We start from the raw sequence: 19,346 nt of genomic DNA, 5'->3' as shown, positions 1-19,346 counted from the left end.
GTCTGTGACGGTCCGTCGTGCCCACGACGGTCCGTCCTGCCATGTCGTCACGAAGTTCAGAGAGTCGATTTCAGTACACAAATTTCAGAATTCTAAGTGTTTTGGAACGAGACCCCCTCGACGGCCCGTCGTGCCCATGACGGTCCGTCGTGGGTTCCGTCGACTCAGACAGTTTTTCCAGAAATAAAATCTGCTGCTTAAAACGACTAAACAGGTCGTTACATGATGCGAGTAGCCAAGAATTCAACAGAGCCTTGTTTTTCAACAAACATGTGAGCATGGAAATGGTAGTTCAAAGGGTAATTGATCATGTCTGTAATCTGTACATATGTAACTTGAAATATGAATAAACAAAATTATTAGAGCAGATACATCAAAATGAATGATGAATGTAAACATGATGCAATTTCCTATATCGACCATGAATGTTTGCCTTAAGACTACGAAAATGTTGTCGTAGGTCATGATGTATAGGGTCATGATACGCTAAATGAACTCCTTAGGTCATGAAAATGTTCTGTGGATCCTAAAAAAATGATACCCTTAGACTAAGACACCTTCGGATCATGATGGTCAGAAATTAAATCATTAGGCCATGATATGATGTCCACAATACATGAAAGATGATGTCCTCAAACCATGACGCTTTAGGAATATAATGAGTAAAGAGCGTGCATTTGTAATTCGGGCATCTATTGAGACTTATGACTTAATTTAAATTTGTTCGGGCATATGCAATTCTCGGGCACAATGCAAGTCTCGGGCACAATGCAATATTAGGGCACATGCAATATTCGGGAAAAATGCAATCTCGGGCACATGCAATCCTCGCGAACAATTTAATCTTCGGGCACATGCAATAATGCAATTCTTCTGGCATAATGCAATCTAGGGCACATGCAATTCTCAGGAACAATGCAATCTTGGGAACATGCAATATATTTGATAACGTATCTTGCGAATTGGCCTTGTTAGAAGGGTCGAGTGTCATTTGTCGACAAATTTTGAGTTCGGAGTATTGTAGCTTGACCTCCCTTCTATAGTAGGGAGAGGTTGTCGTTGAATGATGATTGTTCGGGATTGATATAGAGTGATTGGAAGGGACAGCGTGCCATTGATTAGCAATTTGGGCTCAGTAGTTTAGTATTTTTCCCTGTTGCCAAGACAATGCGCCTTTAAGTGGCAATTTGTCATACTCAATGGAAGTCATGTAATGTTGAAGTTTGTCTTTTGTATCAGTACTTGTATTTCTTGTATTCAAAGAAAATTTTGTAAGTTTTATAACGGGGAACGGTTGATCTGTTCCAATCGGTGTGCTCCCTCTGACTTGCCATCCACACCTCTCCGGGTATTCGTTTTGAAGAAATATTAAAAAAACAAAAGGAGTGTTTTTGAAAGGGTTTTTGAAATTATATTGTAAAAGTAATGTTGAATCATTGATCATGGCATAGTCTGAGACTTTACAACATTTGACTCAGTATCAAATATGTTATTCTGATCTTTGTTTATGATTTTAGCTTAATTGTTGTGAATTTGAGACCCTCTCAAAAAATTTGTCCAGTCTTGGTTTGTGCCAAAAATGCTCGTTTGTAAGGAATTTTTGAGACCCTCTCAAAAATTCTGCCCCGGTTACTGCTTTTTGAGAAGAAATTTCTTTTGGTAGAATTTTTGAGATCCTCTCAAAAATTCTGCCATGGTTTCATCATTTTGCAAGAAATGTCCTTCTGATGGAATTGTTTAGACCCTATAAAAAAATTTGCCCCAGTTAAGCAGACAAAGGAGGAAAATGGAATTTTATTATGATAAGATCCAACCCCATAGGAGCTCCTACGTATCCCTTCTTAAATGGGAATCAGGTGTGACTTAGTTCCAAATTACAAAAAGCATGAAACAAACTTTAGATGTAATATTTCTTCACAGAATCTGAGTTTATAGGCTTGGGACAAACTTCTCCATTCATTTCTGTGAGTATGAGGGCTCCGCCTGACAGTACCCAAGAGACTATTTATGGTCCTTGCCAGTTTGGTGAGAATTTTCCCTTTGCTTCATCTTGATTTGGGAAAATCTGCTTCAGAACTAGTCGCCTAGGTGAGAAATGTTTGGGTTTGACCTACTTGTTAAAAGCTCTAGACATTCTATTTTGATAAAGCTACCCATGACAAATGGTGTTAATTCTTCTTCTATATATTAATGCTAGATTCTCTGTCGAATTTGTGCCCATTCAGCGTCAGTCAGCTCTGCCTCCTGAATAATCCTTAAAGATGGTATCTTTACTTCAGCAGGTATCACAACTTCATTATCATATACTAGAAAATAAGGCGTAGCCCCAGTAGAAGTTCTGATTGTGGTACGATACCCCAACAATGTGAAGGGTAGCTTTTAATGTCAATGTCTGTAATTATCGATCATCTTGCATAGTATACTTTTAATGCTCTTGTTTGCAACCTCAACAACTCAATTCATCTGTGGTTTATATGTTGTAGAATTTCGATGACAGATCTTGAACTTCTCACACATTGATCTCATCATATCACTATTTAGGTTGGTTATGTTGTTAGTGATGATTGACTCAGAAATCCTGAAGCTACAAATAATGTTATTTTTGAAAAATTCATCCACAACCTTCTTTTTCACCGATTTGTGGGAGGTGTCTTCGACTTACTTGTTAAAGTAGTCATTTGCAACAAGAACGAATATGTGTCCATTATATGTTGTTGGCTCGATTGGACCATTGAAACCCATGCCACATGCTGCAAGGTGATCTAGTGACATGGAGTTCATTGGGAGAAACTCGGATCATATCTGCATGGGTCTGACATTGGTGATATTTCTGGACATAGCAAATGCAGTCTGTCTCCATAGTCAGCAAAAAATATCCCTATCTTAGAATCTTCTTTGCTAATGTAAACCTGTTCATATGAGGTCCACTTGTTCCTACATGTATTTCATCAACCAGCCAGCTAGCCTCTCCATCTTCAACGCATCTTAGTAGCCCCAAGTTGATAGTCCTCCTATAAAGGATTTCTCCAATTAAAAAGAATTGGGTCGCTAACCTTTGAATTGTACACTTTTGTACATTTTTTGCGTCTTCTGTATACTCCCTACTGTTCAAATATCATCGAATGTCATTGTACCAAAGCTTTTCATCAGGATCTTCCTCAACATGGAAACAATAAGTTGGTTGCTCATATATGTGGATGTAAATAGGATCAATATGATTACGATCAGGATGTTGAATCATGGAAGACAAAGTAGCTAAGGCATATGCGAATTCATTTTAGTCCTTGGCACATTTTTGAATTCTGTCTTGATAAACCTTTAGAACAATTGATGCACGCACTGTAGGTATGGTAACAACTTCCGATTCTTAGTTGCCCATTTTTCTCAAACTTGATGAATCAATAGGTTTGAATCCTTTATTATTAGTATTTTTTGGACATTCAAGTCAATCGTCCGTCGGTGCCCCAATATGCAAGCTTCATATTTAGCCATATTATTTGAACAGAGGAATCTAAGTTTCAGTGATACCGGATAATGTTTCCCAGTTGGTGAGATCAAAACGATTCTGATGCCAGATTCATTTTTGTCTCCATCAAAGAACATCCTCCATCCATTATATTCTTTAGAAATGAATTCCCCCACAAAAGCCACTTCCTCATCCAAAAAGTAGGTCTTCAACGGTCTATAATTATCATCCACATGATTTTCCGCCATATGATGAGCTAATTCTTGTGCCTTCATTGCTTTTTGTGTAACATACACCATATCAAACTCGTTCGATAGTATCTGCCATTTATCCAGTTTACCTGTGGGCATGGTCTTTTAAAATGTATACTTCAGAGGGTCCATCCTTAAAATCAAATATGTAGTGTGCGATGAGAGATAATGTCGCAAATTCTGGGTGATCCAAGTTAGAGCACAACAAGTACGCTCCAACAGAGAGTATCGAGCTTCGTATGATGTGAACTTCTTGATCATGTAATATTTCGCCTGCTCATTCCTTCCCGTATCATTCTGTTGCCCCAAAATGTAGTTGAAAGCATTATCCAATACTGATATAGATAACAACAATGGTCTATTAGACTCTGGTGGAACCAAGACAGGACGATTGGATAGATAATCTTTGATCTTGTCAAATGCCTGCTGAAATTTGCTTGTCCATTTCACCGCAACATCCTTTTTTAATAGTTTGAAAATAGGCTCACAAATGACAGTAGTCTGATGTAGTTAAGTCATCCCAAGAAACTTATTATCTACTTTTTACTCTTTAGCGGAGGCATATCAAGAATGACTTTGATTTGTGATGGATCTAGTTCTATGCCTTGACGACTGACGATAACACCCAAAAGCTTTCTAGAGGGAACACCAAAGAAACATTTTACGGGTTTCAACTTTAGATTATACTTTTGTGGCCTTGCAAAGAACTTTCGTAAGTCATCCAAATGATCCGAACTTCATTTTGACTTGATGATGACGTCATCCACATAAACTTCAATTTCCTTATGGATAATGTCGTGAAACAATGTATTCATTGCCCTCATGTACGTAGCCCCAACATTCTTTAACCCTGAAGGCATTACCTTGTAGTTGTAGACATCCCACGGTGTGATGAAGGCAGTTTTCTCAGCATTGTCCTTGTGCATCTCAATTAGATGATAGCCGGCAAAACAATCCACAAATGATTGTGTTTCATGCTTAGGACAGTTGTTGATTAGGATATGTATGTTAGGCAATGGAAAATTATCCTTATGACTAGCCTAGTTGAGATCCCGATAATCCACACAAAATCTAACCTTTCCATCTTTATTGGGCACTGGAACGACATTTGCAAGCCAAGTTGGATACTCTGTCACTTTAAGGATTCCATCATCTAATTGCTTTGATACTTCTTCCTTGATTTTCAAACTCAACTCAGGCTTGTATTTTCTCAGTTTCTGCTTTACAGGAGGACAAGCTAGAGTGGGCAATCGACGGGCTATGATTGAATTACTTAGCCTTATCATGTCTGCATAGGACCATGCAAAAATATCCTTATTCTCCATGAGAAACTCGGTATACTTTTTCTTGTCATCTTTTATCATATGAATGTTTACCCGGGTCTCTTGTATCATCTCTGAATTTCCCAAATTTACCACTTCTGTTTCCACAAAGTTTGGATTGGGTTTCTCGTTGAATTCCTCAACCTTTCTGATTAACTCTTTAGGGACATCACTTTCTTCGGCTTCTTCTATGTCTTTAATATTAAGTTGTGCAGTCTCATTATATGCCATAGTCTCATATTCAACATTTTTATAACAGATTTTTCTGGGATAAAGAGTAACGCATAAATAAATATATGATATCAAACGAATGGGAAAAGAAACTTATTGATTAAAAACTTAAGATTTGCATAAAATTAGCTTTTGAAAACAATAACAGGGAATCAGAATTTAAAATTTTGTTTTTTTTATAAAAAACTCAATAGAAAATATCTTCCAAAGCTACCTAAATTGCCCGACGAGGTCTGAATGGAGTTGAGGTTCAGTTGCTGATGTTGATCTTTGACTCCTTGCTTCCGCTAGGGTCCCATTTCTTCTTCTCATTGATCATGACATTACAAACCTTCCCTTCCTATTTGGTCAAAGACAATCCCTTCATGTCTTCTAAAAGCTCATCAATGATGCCACCCATGAAACCTGCTGATCGAAATTACCAATGCAACGGCGGTATGGGTTTCTTCAATGGATAATAGTACCCATCTCTAGGTGGTTGCCAGTCGAGCCACTCCTCGGTAGTGTACTTATATCCCAGGCCAAAAGTGGTTGAATGACAAACAAGTTGTATGGGTTCAACTGTTCCCTGCAATACAACTCTCAAACCTTTACTCGACTATCCCTTGCAATACAACTCTCAAACCTTTACCAAGCTCAAAATCAAACCAAGCCATGATATCTATGATCTTCTGGATAAACAAAGGTTGCACTTCAATGTTGCCAACAAGCTCCATTGTATGGTACATCTCACCATCCATATTCTCTCTTCCTTTGATTGTGTATACATGATGGCCTTTTTCTCTGTGGATTACAACCTCTTCATAATCCAATTTAAACTTCAAGCATTGGTGAAGAGTAGATGGAACCGCTCCGGCCATATAAATCCAAGGACGACCCAACAATAATTTATACGAGGAGGGAATGTCCAAGACGTGGAAAGCTATTACAAAAGTAGCAGGACCAATGAGCATGTCAAAGGTTATTTCCCCAACGGTACCGCTTTAGAGCCATCAAATTCTCTCACATTCATCTTCCAGGTTTAAATTTTTGAGTTATCCACACCCAACCTTGTCAACGTGCTCAGAGGGAAAATATTCAAACACGAGCTAAATCAACCAATGCCTTTGTGATCACCTTTTCTTGTAATTGAACTAAAATGTACAAAGCCTTATTGTGGGTTGTTCCTTCAAGTGGAAAGTCATCTTTATGAAAAGATATTTTGTAGGACCTGCCCGACCATTAGGCTACCTCTCTATGAGTGATGCTAGATGGTACATAGGCTTCACCCAGGACCTTCAAAAGGGTGTTCCGATGAGTTTCAGAAGATTGTAGCAATGCCAGAATTGATATTTGGGATGGGGTTTTACTGAATTGCTCAATGACATAGGACTTTTAGCTTGAACCTTCTTCTAGATACCCTTATCTTCAAGCTTTACAATTGGTGCCTTGGATTTGCTAGAACTTCCCTAAACCAAATTTTCAGAAGTGTAAATTTTTCCAGATCTGGTCACTCCTGCTGCAGCGTTTTCTTCTTCCATTTTTGTATTTATTTTGCTGTAATCCCAAGGGAAAGGATGTGTATCATATTAGATCGGAGGAGACTCTCTGCAAATAGTGAAGGGGGGCATGGGCACGGTGACCTCAACTTCAAATGGACCATGGATTTGTACTACCATTGGCGTTTAGGCGGTGGCAGTCATGGCTTCTTCAGTCTCGCGGGCCCACAAAGATTCTTCCCAATTCCAAACATCACCAACTTCTACTACGTTAAACCTAATGGTTAGGAAGAGGATTATTTGCAATATTTTTTGTATAATCCTTGAGTTGGATGGCCTTTGTATCAATCATCATTTGAATTTTATCCTTCAAAGCTCTGCAAACTTCGATAGTGTGACCCTTCATCCCAGAATGATAGGAAGAGACCTTATTAGGATCGTACCATTTGTCGCAGACATCTACTGTTAATGCATAAATTGGGCTATGGGTTCAGCGAAAGGGGTATAAATTTTGCAGGACTTCTTTCATATGGAGTTCTGTTTCGGTAGTTTGGTTTTTGAGTGGGTGGCGGAGTTTGGAAGTATGTTGGTTGGGCATTATAGACAGGATATGAAGCTTGCTGATACTGAAGAGGAGTATTTGGTAATATATTGGCGTGTGTTGGGGAGACATAGGTGGTGGAACTGAGGGATGTTGAGGGTATGGAGTGTCATGATATGGGGATGGAGGTGGGTTTGTTTCCCGGTACCTCATAGGGGTCTTCGAACCATGAGCCATCATTACTGAACATGTTTTCTTCCAATTTTCTGCTATTTTGCCGGATCGCAAAGCTTTGTTGGTGGCTTGCAAGGCTTCCAGGTTGATTATAATCCCACTTTTTATTCCTTCCTCAATTTTTTTTCGCCTAATTTGATGACTTTAGTAAAACTCTTTCAGCCACCAGCATCATCCGGTCATAATATTGTGGCTCTTGGGCAAGGATGAAGTAGTATTTCATTTAAGATTCCTCCATATGAGGTCTGGCCCTAGTTGACTTAGACCTCCATTTTATGGCGAAGTCTCTGGAGGATTCACTAGGTTTCTTCTTTGGGTTTCAAAAGAACAACCAATCGGGTGCATTTTCTACATTATATCCAAACATGTTCATAAATCCTGTTGCCATGTCCACCCACTCAACCCATTTCCAAGGGTATTGCTCAATATACCATGATAGAGCATCCCAGTGAGACTCCTCATAAACAACTTCATGAGTATCTTCTCATCTCTCCCCACCCTTACAAGCTTATCACAGTACATTTGTAGGTGGGCTTTGCGATTCTTAATGCCATTAAGCATCTCAAACTTTGGATGCTTGTATCCTTCAGGATGTTCTACATCAGGGTGCATACACAAATCCTCATAGCTTAGTCCTCCTAACCTCTTGCTTCCTTCCATATGTTGCACCCTGTTGGCCGAGCTATCTAATCTCTTAGTTTAGAGTTTTATCAGAATGTTCTTTTGGTGGGACTCTGATTCATGGAGGTCATGGGTCATAGGAGCAGTTTCCAAATATATATGGGATTGAGGTTGTTATTTCCAAAACTATGTGACGGATTTGCATTTGGAATTGTTTCTAGAATGGTCGGCTTGGTTTGTTGATTATAGTGGTGAAAAGGAATTTGGGTATTTGGGCATGAAGCGGTGGGAAGATATTTGGATGAGTGGGTTTGGGTTGGGATATATTGATTGGACGATTTTTTGGCATGGTTGCTTGGTTACTGTGATGAGGATTGTCTATTTTTTCTCCAAACGGGTTCCGAGAGAGATAGACAACTTAAGCAAATCGCGTATATGCTAACTCTTTTTCCAACTCTAAAATCTTAGGTTCAAGTCTTAGGAAAAGATCACTTGGAAGTCGTCCTCCCTCAAAATTTTCTAACCTTTCATTGGTGTTGTTGTCGTCAACCATTTTACCCTTATCTTTGTAGCTTGCTTTTTGAGGAGGAGGAGAAGGGAGGGTCCCTTTAGATCGTGTATGTGCCAGATGAAGTACAAATCAACCTAAGGAATGGAAAACAATAGAATCAATAGAAAATGATGATAGGGGATTAGGACAATATAATAATAAAAACACGTTGTTTGAAATAAATGCCCTAAATGCATGGGACCTCGTTGAGCCATAGGTAGGCCTAAGACGACAGATAAGTGACGCATAATAATTAATTCAAGCATTATTTGTCAATTGTAGTTTAGATTTAGAGAAATAATAAAACGATTTTCATTTATTGAAATAATTTGAATTTATTACATCAAACTAAAGCAAAACCAGAAATAAGATAAAAGGCTAGGGATAACATATGGGAAATAATAAACCTACAAAAAACATCAATTATGCCGGTCTCCAATGTTTGGTGCAATCTTCTCTCTCTTTTTTGGGCTCATGTCATAGTCATTGATTAGAAGATTACAGGCCCATCTTCTTTCCATTTCATTACCAAATCCGGGAAGGCGTCCTTCACAAAGGTACTTATTGCTCAACATCTTCCACGATAAAGACATAATACTCGGGCGTGCAGTAGGGTCGTTGTGCTTGGACATCGATGGTCATTACACTTTCCCATCTTTGCAGTATGGCTTCGACTTCTGGAGTTTCAAGTCCAAAGGTATTCCCATATTGTTCGGTATGCGATCGTAAGGGTATCATTTCGACTTGTCCAAATTGCCACATGACTTGGAGAGGTGCGTATGGTTGGACTTTCTTTAGGCTATAAGGTTGATGAATTATAGCTCATGACCCCTAACCATAACATGACCAGGCCTCAACAATCGATAACTCCATTGGATTTGATTTCTGGAAAGTCCTCTTAAGAACGTGAACCAATCTTCAGTTCCCACATGATCAAGAAAATGCTTTATCCTCATGGGATGGCCAAAAATTTTATTTCCCATTCCACTCAAGATGTTTACCCAGTTATCTCGCTTATAAAAATGTTTAGTGGCCCATAATTGTAACAAAAGGTTACAACCCTCAAAATATCTTTCACCATTAGCGCATGCGGTCTAAGCCCTTATTATTTCTGCAAGAATCATAAGCACTATAGTCTTCCTAGGACTCGGGCCCCCTTGAGCTAAAATTCAAACCACATAACCCAGAGTAGTACTAATTTTCCCTTCTTTCATACGAAAGACTACAGATCCCAATAGTGTGATGGCGAAAGCTCTCAGATGGTATTTCTTCCACTGTCGAACAACCAAACTCTTCCTTGAAATTTTTATGATCATTTTTGTCACAAAAGCTTGAGAACTAAAATTCCATCGAAATCCATTCAGATCTAGACAACCCAACTTCAGATTACGCCTCATCCCTACACTTTTCAAGAACTTATTTGGTGATTGAATGTGCGGTACGATAACTTGGCGAGGAAGGTCAATAAATCTGCCAATTTTCTCAAGTGTTGGAGTTAGCTAAAAATCCTTAAATTTGAAGACCAATCTTGTAGAGTCCCAAAATTTAGCATCATCATAATCATGTAGCGATTAGGAGCAACAAATAAGAGGAAGGTCAACCTACCCAGCAGTTGGCAGACTTCGAACACATGGTCCCTGTTGACACCCAATTTTGATCGACCTTTAACCATTTTTAGGAATGCTATTCGATTAAATATGCATTTTGAAATTTATTTAAAGTTTAGAATTTTAGTCGATATTGCATGAAAATTATATATTTTAGTATGTTTACCTTATAGAATTATTGTGAATATTATTAAAATAATTTAAAGTTATTAATGAATTTCGAATGTTTTTAAATTTAAATGATTTTCAATTGTATAAAAATATTTTAATATATGCAGTATTTTAATTAAATAGTAATTCCTAAATTTTCCTGAAAACATTTAAATCATAACCCATTCTATTCTATTTTCGCCTTTCCAACTAAATTTTATTTCAATTATAACCATCCTCTTTCTTTCAATTCTAGCCTTTCCAATTAAATTTTATTTCAATTATAACTATCCTCCTCCTTTCAATTCTATCCAATTTTATTACAATTTTAGCCATGTCATATCCTTTCCATTTGATTTTAAGGCTTCATCTTTTAATCTCATCCATCCATCTTTCAAATTAAATCATAGATCGAATCCTAACCCTTCATCTCTTATCAAATCAACGGTTGAGATCAAATCTTTACCTTAGTCTTTTTAAGCTAGAAAGACCAAAACCACTCATTCTTCTTCCTCCCCTTTTCCCTCTCTCCGCCTCCCTCATCTTCCCGCTCTCCTCTCTCCCCGCCTTCTCTTCTCCATCGCTGGCAGCAGCGAAGCAGCAACAAAAGAAGATCGGCGGACCGACAGCAGCTCTAGAGGAGGAGGAGCAGCGCGAGTTTACTGGCCGCCTCTGCCCCCTTTTTCGGTGGCCAGCAACAGTGAGGCAGCAGGTGCAGCAACTTCAACCGGAAGTAGCAGCAAAGACCACCAACAGTTCCGAACCAGTAAACAAGGCGAGCTCCGACAGAGTTTTTAAAAGTTTCAAGTTGTTCAAAATAAAGATCCGTTCGGGTACATCCCTTTTAAATTATTATCTCGCTTTTAGCATTTTCTATTCTTCTCTTTTACCTGCAGTTTGATTTAAATTTTCATGGAAGTTTCATCTATGGTTATGTGAAAATTGATATGCATCTTGCTTAAAATGTGTTAATCTTCTGAAATTTTTTCATTGCTATTAGTTAAGTATCATCTAGGCTGCCATCTATTTGAATGTCTTGTTAAAACTTCATTGCTCTCCCAGGATATGTTCATATGATTAAATGTAAATATGCTTTGAGTTTTATTATTGTTGGAGTTTTTGTATGAACCCTCATCAAACTTTTCTTTTATCGATCTTAGACGTAAACTTCCTTTGTTCTGTTTGTTTTGATATTTTAATTGATGGTTTAACTGATTATGCAATAATATGTCAAGGTTTATTTAAATGTAGTAGCCTTGGCTTTATTGAGTTTCTTGTGAGTAAGTTTGTCTGTTGAGTTAATGACTGTATAATTTTTGCCGGTATTTGTATCTTTCTAAGAAATTATTGCTTGAATATTTCTTTTCTTCCCTTGATTTAGTATCTATTGTTAACAAACCCTTTTTCTATAAATAAACTGGTAGATTCTTACTTAATGTGTATTTGTAATGATTTGTTCAATTAAGGAATAAAAATAAAATATATCAATAGTCAAATTAGTTCTCCATGTTGGCTCTTCTTTATTTCAAGGAAAATAATATTACTCTTCCTAATTTTATCCTTATTTATGTACATTTGGTAATAAAACACTTTTTTTAAAAAAGTGATTTGGCTCTCCCTTATTTAAAGAATATATTACTCTTTCTAATTTATCCTAATTTATTTATATTTGGTAATGTAATATTTTAAAATCTGATTTTGACTCTTTTTTGCTTAAGGGAAAATATCATTATTTTTGATAACTTTTACTAGTTTATTTTTGGCAATAAAATATTTTAAAATTTTCTAATTTGACTCTCCTTTGAAATAAGGAAAATGGTATTATAATTGATTCCTTTAAAGATTTATTTTCCTTATTTGTTCCCCCCTCTTCTACTATATAAGAGACCCCTTCCTCTCATTTGTTCATTCACTTACATTGACTCTCTAACAGGTTTTTCTCACTACTCTCACATCTTGAGAAGAACTCACATTCTCCCAACTCACACTAAACTCATTCATTCTCTCTTTCAACACAAGAACTCGACTTCTTAACTCTCTCATTATTCTCTTGCTACTCTTGAACGAAATAAGTTTTCGGTAACTTTCGAGTGCTACTTTTCTACTTTGCTTTTGTTCGAGTAAAGATTTGATCAACTTGTTTTCACTGTTACCATTCCTTTTCTGCTTAACCGGTTAGTATTCTTAATTAGCATTTACATTATATTTTTGTATTCATACATTTGTGTGAGCTCATTTTTCTATTCCTATGTATAAGTTGTTAAATAATGTGTCTCATCTTGTCTTAAATAAATTTGATTACTTGTGTAGTTATTTGATTTCTTTGACAGGTTTCAAACTTGAAGTTCAAGTTAAAGAAGAGAGATCATTTGTTTAATTCATATATTTGAATATATTTATTATTTATTTGTTTGACTTTTTTTGTAATATTTGTATAACTCTAAAGCTCTCATATATGATATAAGATTTGGGGGATAAGCTATAAGGGGAGATGGATATATGTATATATATGCTAATTGTTTTCTTTGCTTATGATGTTTTTACTATGTGATTGATATAAATTTTCCATCTATTACTGATGTCATTAGAATAGGCAACATATTGGAATCACCCAAATAGTCTATTTAAAATCAATTAGTTGTTTGTCTTGTTTAATTAGCTTGAATCAATGCGAGTTTGATAACCTTAGTAAAGTTAGTAACCCAGATCTTAGCTTTTATATGTTAATAATTTTTTCAGCATGCTAATGAACTTTTTAAAAGTATTCATGTCATGATTGTTAATGTATACCTTACTAATTTCTACGTGTTCACCTAGAAATCATGTTTATAGGTATTATGAATCAACAAGGTTTCTACATGCCTAATGTTGTTTAACAACTTCAAGTTCGATAATGAGTTTAAAATAATTAGATTCTAATAACTTTTGCATGTTAAAATTCAATCTAATAATTTTAGTAGGTTAATTGGTTAGATGTTAATAACTCTTTGTATGTCAATCATTTTTCAGCATGTCTTATCACATAGAAATCATGTCTAAAGACAAAATATTTTTTATATATCGTTTGGAGTTAGAAAATCATGTTAATCACCTAATTTACACTAATAATTTTCAGTATGTTTTAAAACTAGATAATCTGTTAATATTTTCAACTCTATGCAAAAGAGCAATTTTATGCATACATTACTATTTTGTGTTTCTTCCTCAAAATTGTCATACTAATTTGCTTAGAAAAAAGAATAAAAATAAAATAATAATAGTTAATATTTTCTGCATCATAATTAACCTCGTTGCATCTAAAATCTGCTATTAATTAATTATTTCATTGTAATTAATTTTCTTCCTAAAAATATATTTTTAACATTAATAATCAATCTGTAAATCTATCAGTGTTCTAAACAACAATTTTCTGCATTAAAACAAACTAGTCACTTACTTAGAATAATTTTCTACATTAATATGAAATCTATTGTTCTTAAAATAAATTTTTGCCTAAATACATAATAAATCTGTTGTCCTATGTTATATTTTACATTGATAGTTAATATTTCTGCTATTTTAAAATATATATGTATGTGGATCATATCCTTTGCTACTTGAAAGTAAAATAAAATCTATTATGTCACTAATCATTGCTCACTTTAAAATTAGCTCAACATTAAAATCTACACTCATGTCATATTTTGCCTTCATAATTAATCTTTGTTTTATTATCATAACATTGTATGCTCACACACGTAGCATGAGAGCTCTCACAATTATGTGTTGTTTGCAAGTATGTCTAATTAAAACTTAGAGGCCAATTGAAACCTACCGTGCTAAAATGACCGTCTTGTTTGTCTTGTTTGTTTGACTTTGTGTCTAGGAGGGCCTTATATTCTATTTTGTCTAAACCCACCCTTTAAGAGTCCAATGCCTCCTTGACAATCAAGTTGGGACGATTAGGCACCGTTTAGGTATGAAATGCATGTTGTGGTCGGGTAGGGGTAGTTGGCCCTATGAAGATGATAACATCGACTCATGCTTGAAAGAGGAACCTTGGTTTTGTCTGTCCCTATACGCCAGCCTATCGAAAAAATAAAAAGAAAAGTCGAGTGTTGATCCAAAAAGTCTCTTAGAGCCTCCCTTCCCTTTTATCCCTTTACTTGTTTGTTTTAAATTATATTTATTTGGGGTAGATTAAAACAAAATAATAAAATTGTTTGCTTACTTATTTTTCCATCTTCTATCCTCTTACTTATCTCTTATTTAATTGCTTAGTATAAATATTTTATTTATTTAGACTAGCGTGCTTAAATATTTAATTAAAATAATAATGAGCTATTTGATTCAACTTGTTATTATATCACCTAGTCTTACATGTTAGATTTAATAAAAATGATTTTAATAGTTAATATTTGCTATCACCTAGCCTTTATTAATTAATTAGTCAAAATAATAAAATGGTCTCATTTGTTTTGTATTTCTTATCACCTAGCGAGCATGCTAATTAATTAACTAATAAATGAAGTGACCTTAATTGCTACTTGTAACCCCCACATAAATGCATGAGATACGGCCGGGACCCACGTTTGTGGATCTCGAGGGATGCGTAACACCCTCCGCTTGAGGTAATTTGAACTCTTACCCGTTTATCTGGTTCGTTGACCTTAGCTAGACTTAGTTAGGTTAGATAGGTGCCCTAACGCGCCTTAATTCGTTAGGTGGTGACTCCTCAAATTCAAAATCCCAAAAGAGTTGTTAGGTCGTGCACAAAACCCGTTTTGATGAACAACGGGGCGTGACAGTCCCTCTTAGTACTCATCCATCACTTCTTCAAAAGATTGTTCACTCCCACAACCATTTGCGTATTTGGGAAGTTGGGGGTGGCCTTGATTGCAAACAAATAACAAACATGTTCTAAACTCCATTTTGACAAAAATTAGGCTTGATTTAACTATCATGGTCACATTAACACATAAATATGCAATTTGTTTAAAGGGTGTTAGTGTCGTTTAGACGATAGGGTGGCTTATAATTATGTGGATTGACACCAATAGTCAAACCACCTAGGGCTTATACAACATGTATGACCTAATCAAGATATCTAAGAATTGGCTTGACACAGACTTGAAAGGGATTCTGTGGGACAAGACACATGGTTCCACATTAGTAAAATTATCTACATTAGTCATGCCTAAGTCATCTCTCTAATAAGGGTGTTTGAAGAGAATTGGAGTATTTGTGAGATTTGCGAAATCACACACCATAACGAGAACAAAAATAAAAAAGGAAGAGGGTCCCAATTGGGGGGAAGTATGAGCAAAATGTCAGTTATCAAAACAATAACATTTAACACTTAGGTGGAAGCAGTAACACATAGACAATTTTAAGGAAAGCAGTATATAAATAGATAAATAAGCATGCAAACATAGATAAATTAACCAAATAAGGAAAGGAATTTAAACATGGAAATACTTCAAATAAGGGAAAGGAAAAGGGTGAAACATGGTAATAAACAAATAAGGAAGAGAAAAGGGGTGGAACATGAAAAATCGATGATAAATAAGGAAACAAAAAAATCTAAACATGACAATCACCTAAAAAAATAATGAGATAGACAAATAAAGTAAACCTCACATAAATCAAATGAAACATGTAATGGTAGGAACCTAATATTTCCCAGCAGTGTCGTCATTCTATCGTGCCTCTTTTTTTCAAAAATGAATTTTGGTGCACGAACTAACAACTCTTTTGAGATTTGGGGGTCTAAAGAGTCGCCACCTAAAGAATTAAGGCGTGTTAGAACACCTATCTAACCTAATTAATCTAACTAAGGTCAACGATCCAGAGATCAAGGTAAGTGTTCAAATTATCTCGAGGGAAAGGTGTTAGGCATCCCTCCAGGTCCACAAGTGTTGATCCCGACCGTATCTCATCCAATTTATGTGGGGGTTACAAGTAGCATTTAAGGTCACTTCGTTTATATTATTTTTTTAACTATCATGCCAAAATAGGTGATAATAATAGATTAATATTAAACAATTAAGATCATATTATTACTTTGATTAGTTAGTTGAGCCTGCGATACTAGGTGATATAATAAATAACAAATGAAACAAATACTAAGAAATTAATAAAGGGATAAGCGAGAGGATAGAAATTGTACAACCATATCGGCAAACAATTATATTTTATTTAAGCTACCTGAATTTTATTATTAAAAAATTAAGGTTACTTCAATTATTTATTATTTAAGCATGCGAACTATGTGATAAATTAATATTAAACAGATATTAAGATATTAATAAAGAGATAAACAAGCAGACAGATATGCACAAATAGATGTAGAAGATAGTTCTATTTTATTTATTATGCTACCCCAAACAAGCGTAAAATGTGCGATAAATAAAGCTTAAAAAATTGAGCATGTTTTGAGCAGAAAATTTTTTATTTAAAAAAATAGTTTGTTTCTTTATATGGATGATGCCACGATATTGTTAATCGTGCTCCTCCACCATAAAAAAATTTTGATTTGCGGTCGGTCTTAAAAAATTAGTAATAGTTTAAATTTTGAAGACGATTAAAAAAAGTTGTTTACACATAAACATGTAAATATTTACATATAAATACACATAATCTCTTTGATATTAATGCAGAAAATTAATTTACGTGGCGAAACATTACCATGCAGAGACATTTTAATTTAATACAATCTTTTAGTCAGAAATGATTACTACTCTAATTTTGTTTATTAAACATCATACAAATATCTAAAAAAACAAAAAGGGATCATGCATGAGGTTGATTTTTACTCAGTTATAAACATGCTGAAATTTGATTTTAATTATTTAGTCCTATAAGCGTACTTTCTAAGTGTAAACATGTTGAAATTATTATCAGACATAGAAGCATGATATTTATCTAATAGCAAAGTTTAAACTTATATACATGATTGTAAACCCAAAACATATTGAAAGTTATTTAGATCCTATAGGCATGCTTTCTAACTTTATAAGTTGCGATAAAATAATGAACAAGTAGCATGTAATCCCCCCCCCTTCCCTTTAGACGATCCCCAATATATATATATATATANTTCAAACATTGAAATAAATTAAATAAAAGCTCTGTCCAAGCATTCCTTGTCACGGCGACTCTTCAAGCTCCCGTGCTTATTACGAACCCAGATGCTTTCCTTTATTTATCACAAGCATAGCTTGTTGATATTGATTGATGTAGTTAAGACAAGAGCAACATAATAGTCAATTGAATCCAAATTTACAACATTAATTACGAAGTGCAAGCTATAATTTAAATATCAATTTCCGATAATTTTGACAAAGTCTATAAACAACTGGTAGATCCTAATTACAACCAAGCAAAGAAGGGAAAACAAATCGATCAATTAATTCCATTAGTAAAATAATCAACAATACTCAAATTAAACATAAATGAAAACAAATTATTAGCAATAAACATTTTTTAATTTCAATAAACTATTTAGGATCAATTGAGGGGAAAAAATATTAGAAATTAACAAATCCATGATTATGGCGGAGCAAAAAAAAAACTCAATGACCCCGTTAAACAATCGACAGTAAATATTAGCACAAAGGCAAAGGGAAAAATTCACCAGATCACTATTAAGTTTGATTAGAGAATTTAAACCTAGATATGTTTTCTAAACATCACATTTTACAAGACAAATTAATATATCATGACATACTATAGGATGTTCGAATTCTCAAACTAATCAAACTCATTAAGAAAAAAGAGTTAGAATGGCCATAAAATTAATTAAAACTTACCTGGACGGATCTGTCAAGATCCTTCTTACCAAGCTCAGAAGCTTCGAAGTATTTGCTGGAATTTGAAGTTCGTCCTTGCTGGAAAAGAAAAAAGGGGCACCGGAGATGGAGAAGATTTCTGCGTAGCTGCTGCATGGAGTTGTTGACCAGGAATTTTTAACCAAACTAAGTCATTATATAAAACAATTTATCAAAGTAATACATTTTTCTAAAATTTTACAAAACTAGTATAAACGTATTTCACGGTAACGTTTTAGGATATATTTTATTTTTTAAAAACTAACAACATTAGGTTGATATAAGTTACTGTAAATAACATTTTACTTTTAAAACGTTATTTTCAGTAACGTTTTACTCCTAAAACGTTACTGTGAGTAACGTTTTAGGAGTAAAACTTACTGTGAGTAACGTATATCAATCTGACGCCATCAACTTTTAAAAAATAAAATATATCCTAAAACGTTACTGTGGAATACGTTTATACTAGTTTTGTAAAATTTTAGAAAAACATATTATTTTGGTGAATGACTTTATATAATGACTTAGTTTGGTTAAAACCTCGTTGACCAGAGCTCTCGCCGGAGCAGAATCTATTTCGCTTCTCGCTGGAGTCGAAGCTGCACGTTTTGTTGTTTCTCGAAAAATGGAGAACGGGGGGAGCAACACTGGCTGCTAGCACTCAGCATTCTCGCCGGAGCACTCTGCTTGTTGGGGCTACTTCCTGGTGGTTGCTTTTGTCGGCGACTGCTTCCTTCGCTAGTGGTCTCACCTGGCGCTGCTGTTGGTCCCACAAAGAGAGGGGAAAAAAAGAAGAGGAAGGTGGAGAAAGGTATGAGAGGCAGAGGGAGATGACATGGGCGTCGTCGGTTGGAGCTTCTGCTCGCCGATGGCCTCGCCTGGTTGTTGTTGAGTCGAGACGAGAGATATGGGGGGAGAGAAGGGGGAAGAGAGAGCGGTGTCGTGCCTCTTGGTGGTAGCGTTTTCACCGGAGCACAGAGAGAGGGGAGGGCCGACAGCTGTTATGATTTTGAAGAAGGAGAGAGGAATTGCGGCTCTGCATGGATAGAGGAAGAGAGAGAATAAAGATTATAATTAAGGTTGGGAT

The 19,346-nt window shown here is 35.4% G+C and overlaps 1 pseudogene; it reads right to left on the bottom strand.

The window, feature by feature from the left end:
- Nucleotides 1–17,608: 17,608 nt before the first annotated feature.
- On the bottom strand, nucleotides 17,609–19,346 carry LOC107010909 (annotated as a pseudogene).

The sequence above is a fragment of the Solanum pennellii genome, chromosome 2, assembly GCF_001406875.1.
Source record: "Solanum pennellii chromosome 2, SPENNV200".
In the NCBI taxonomy this organism is placed as follows: domain Eukaryota; kingdom Viridiplantae; phylum Streptophyta; class Magnoliopsida; order Solanales; family Solanaceae; genus Solanum; species Solanum pennellii.
Note: the sequence above shows the minus strand (reverse complement) of the source record. Positions and strands in the feature narration are given on the sequence as shown.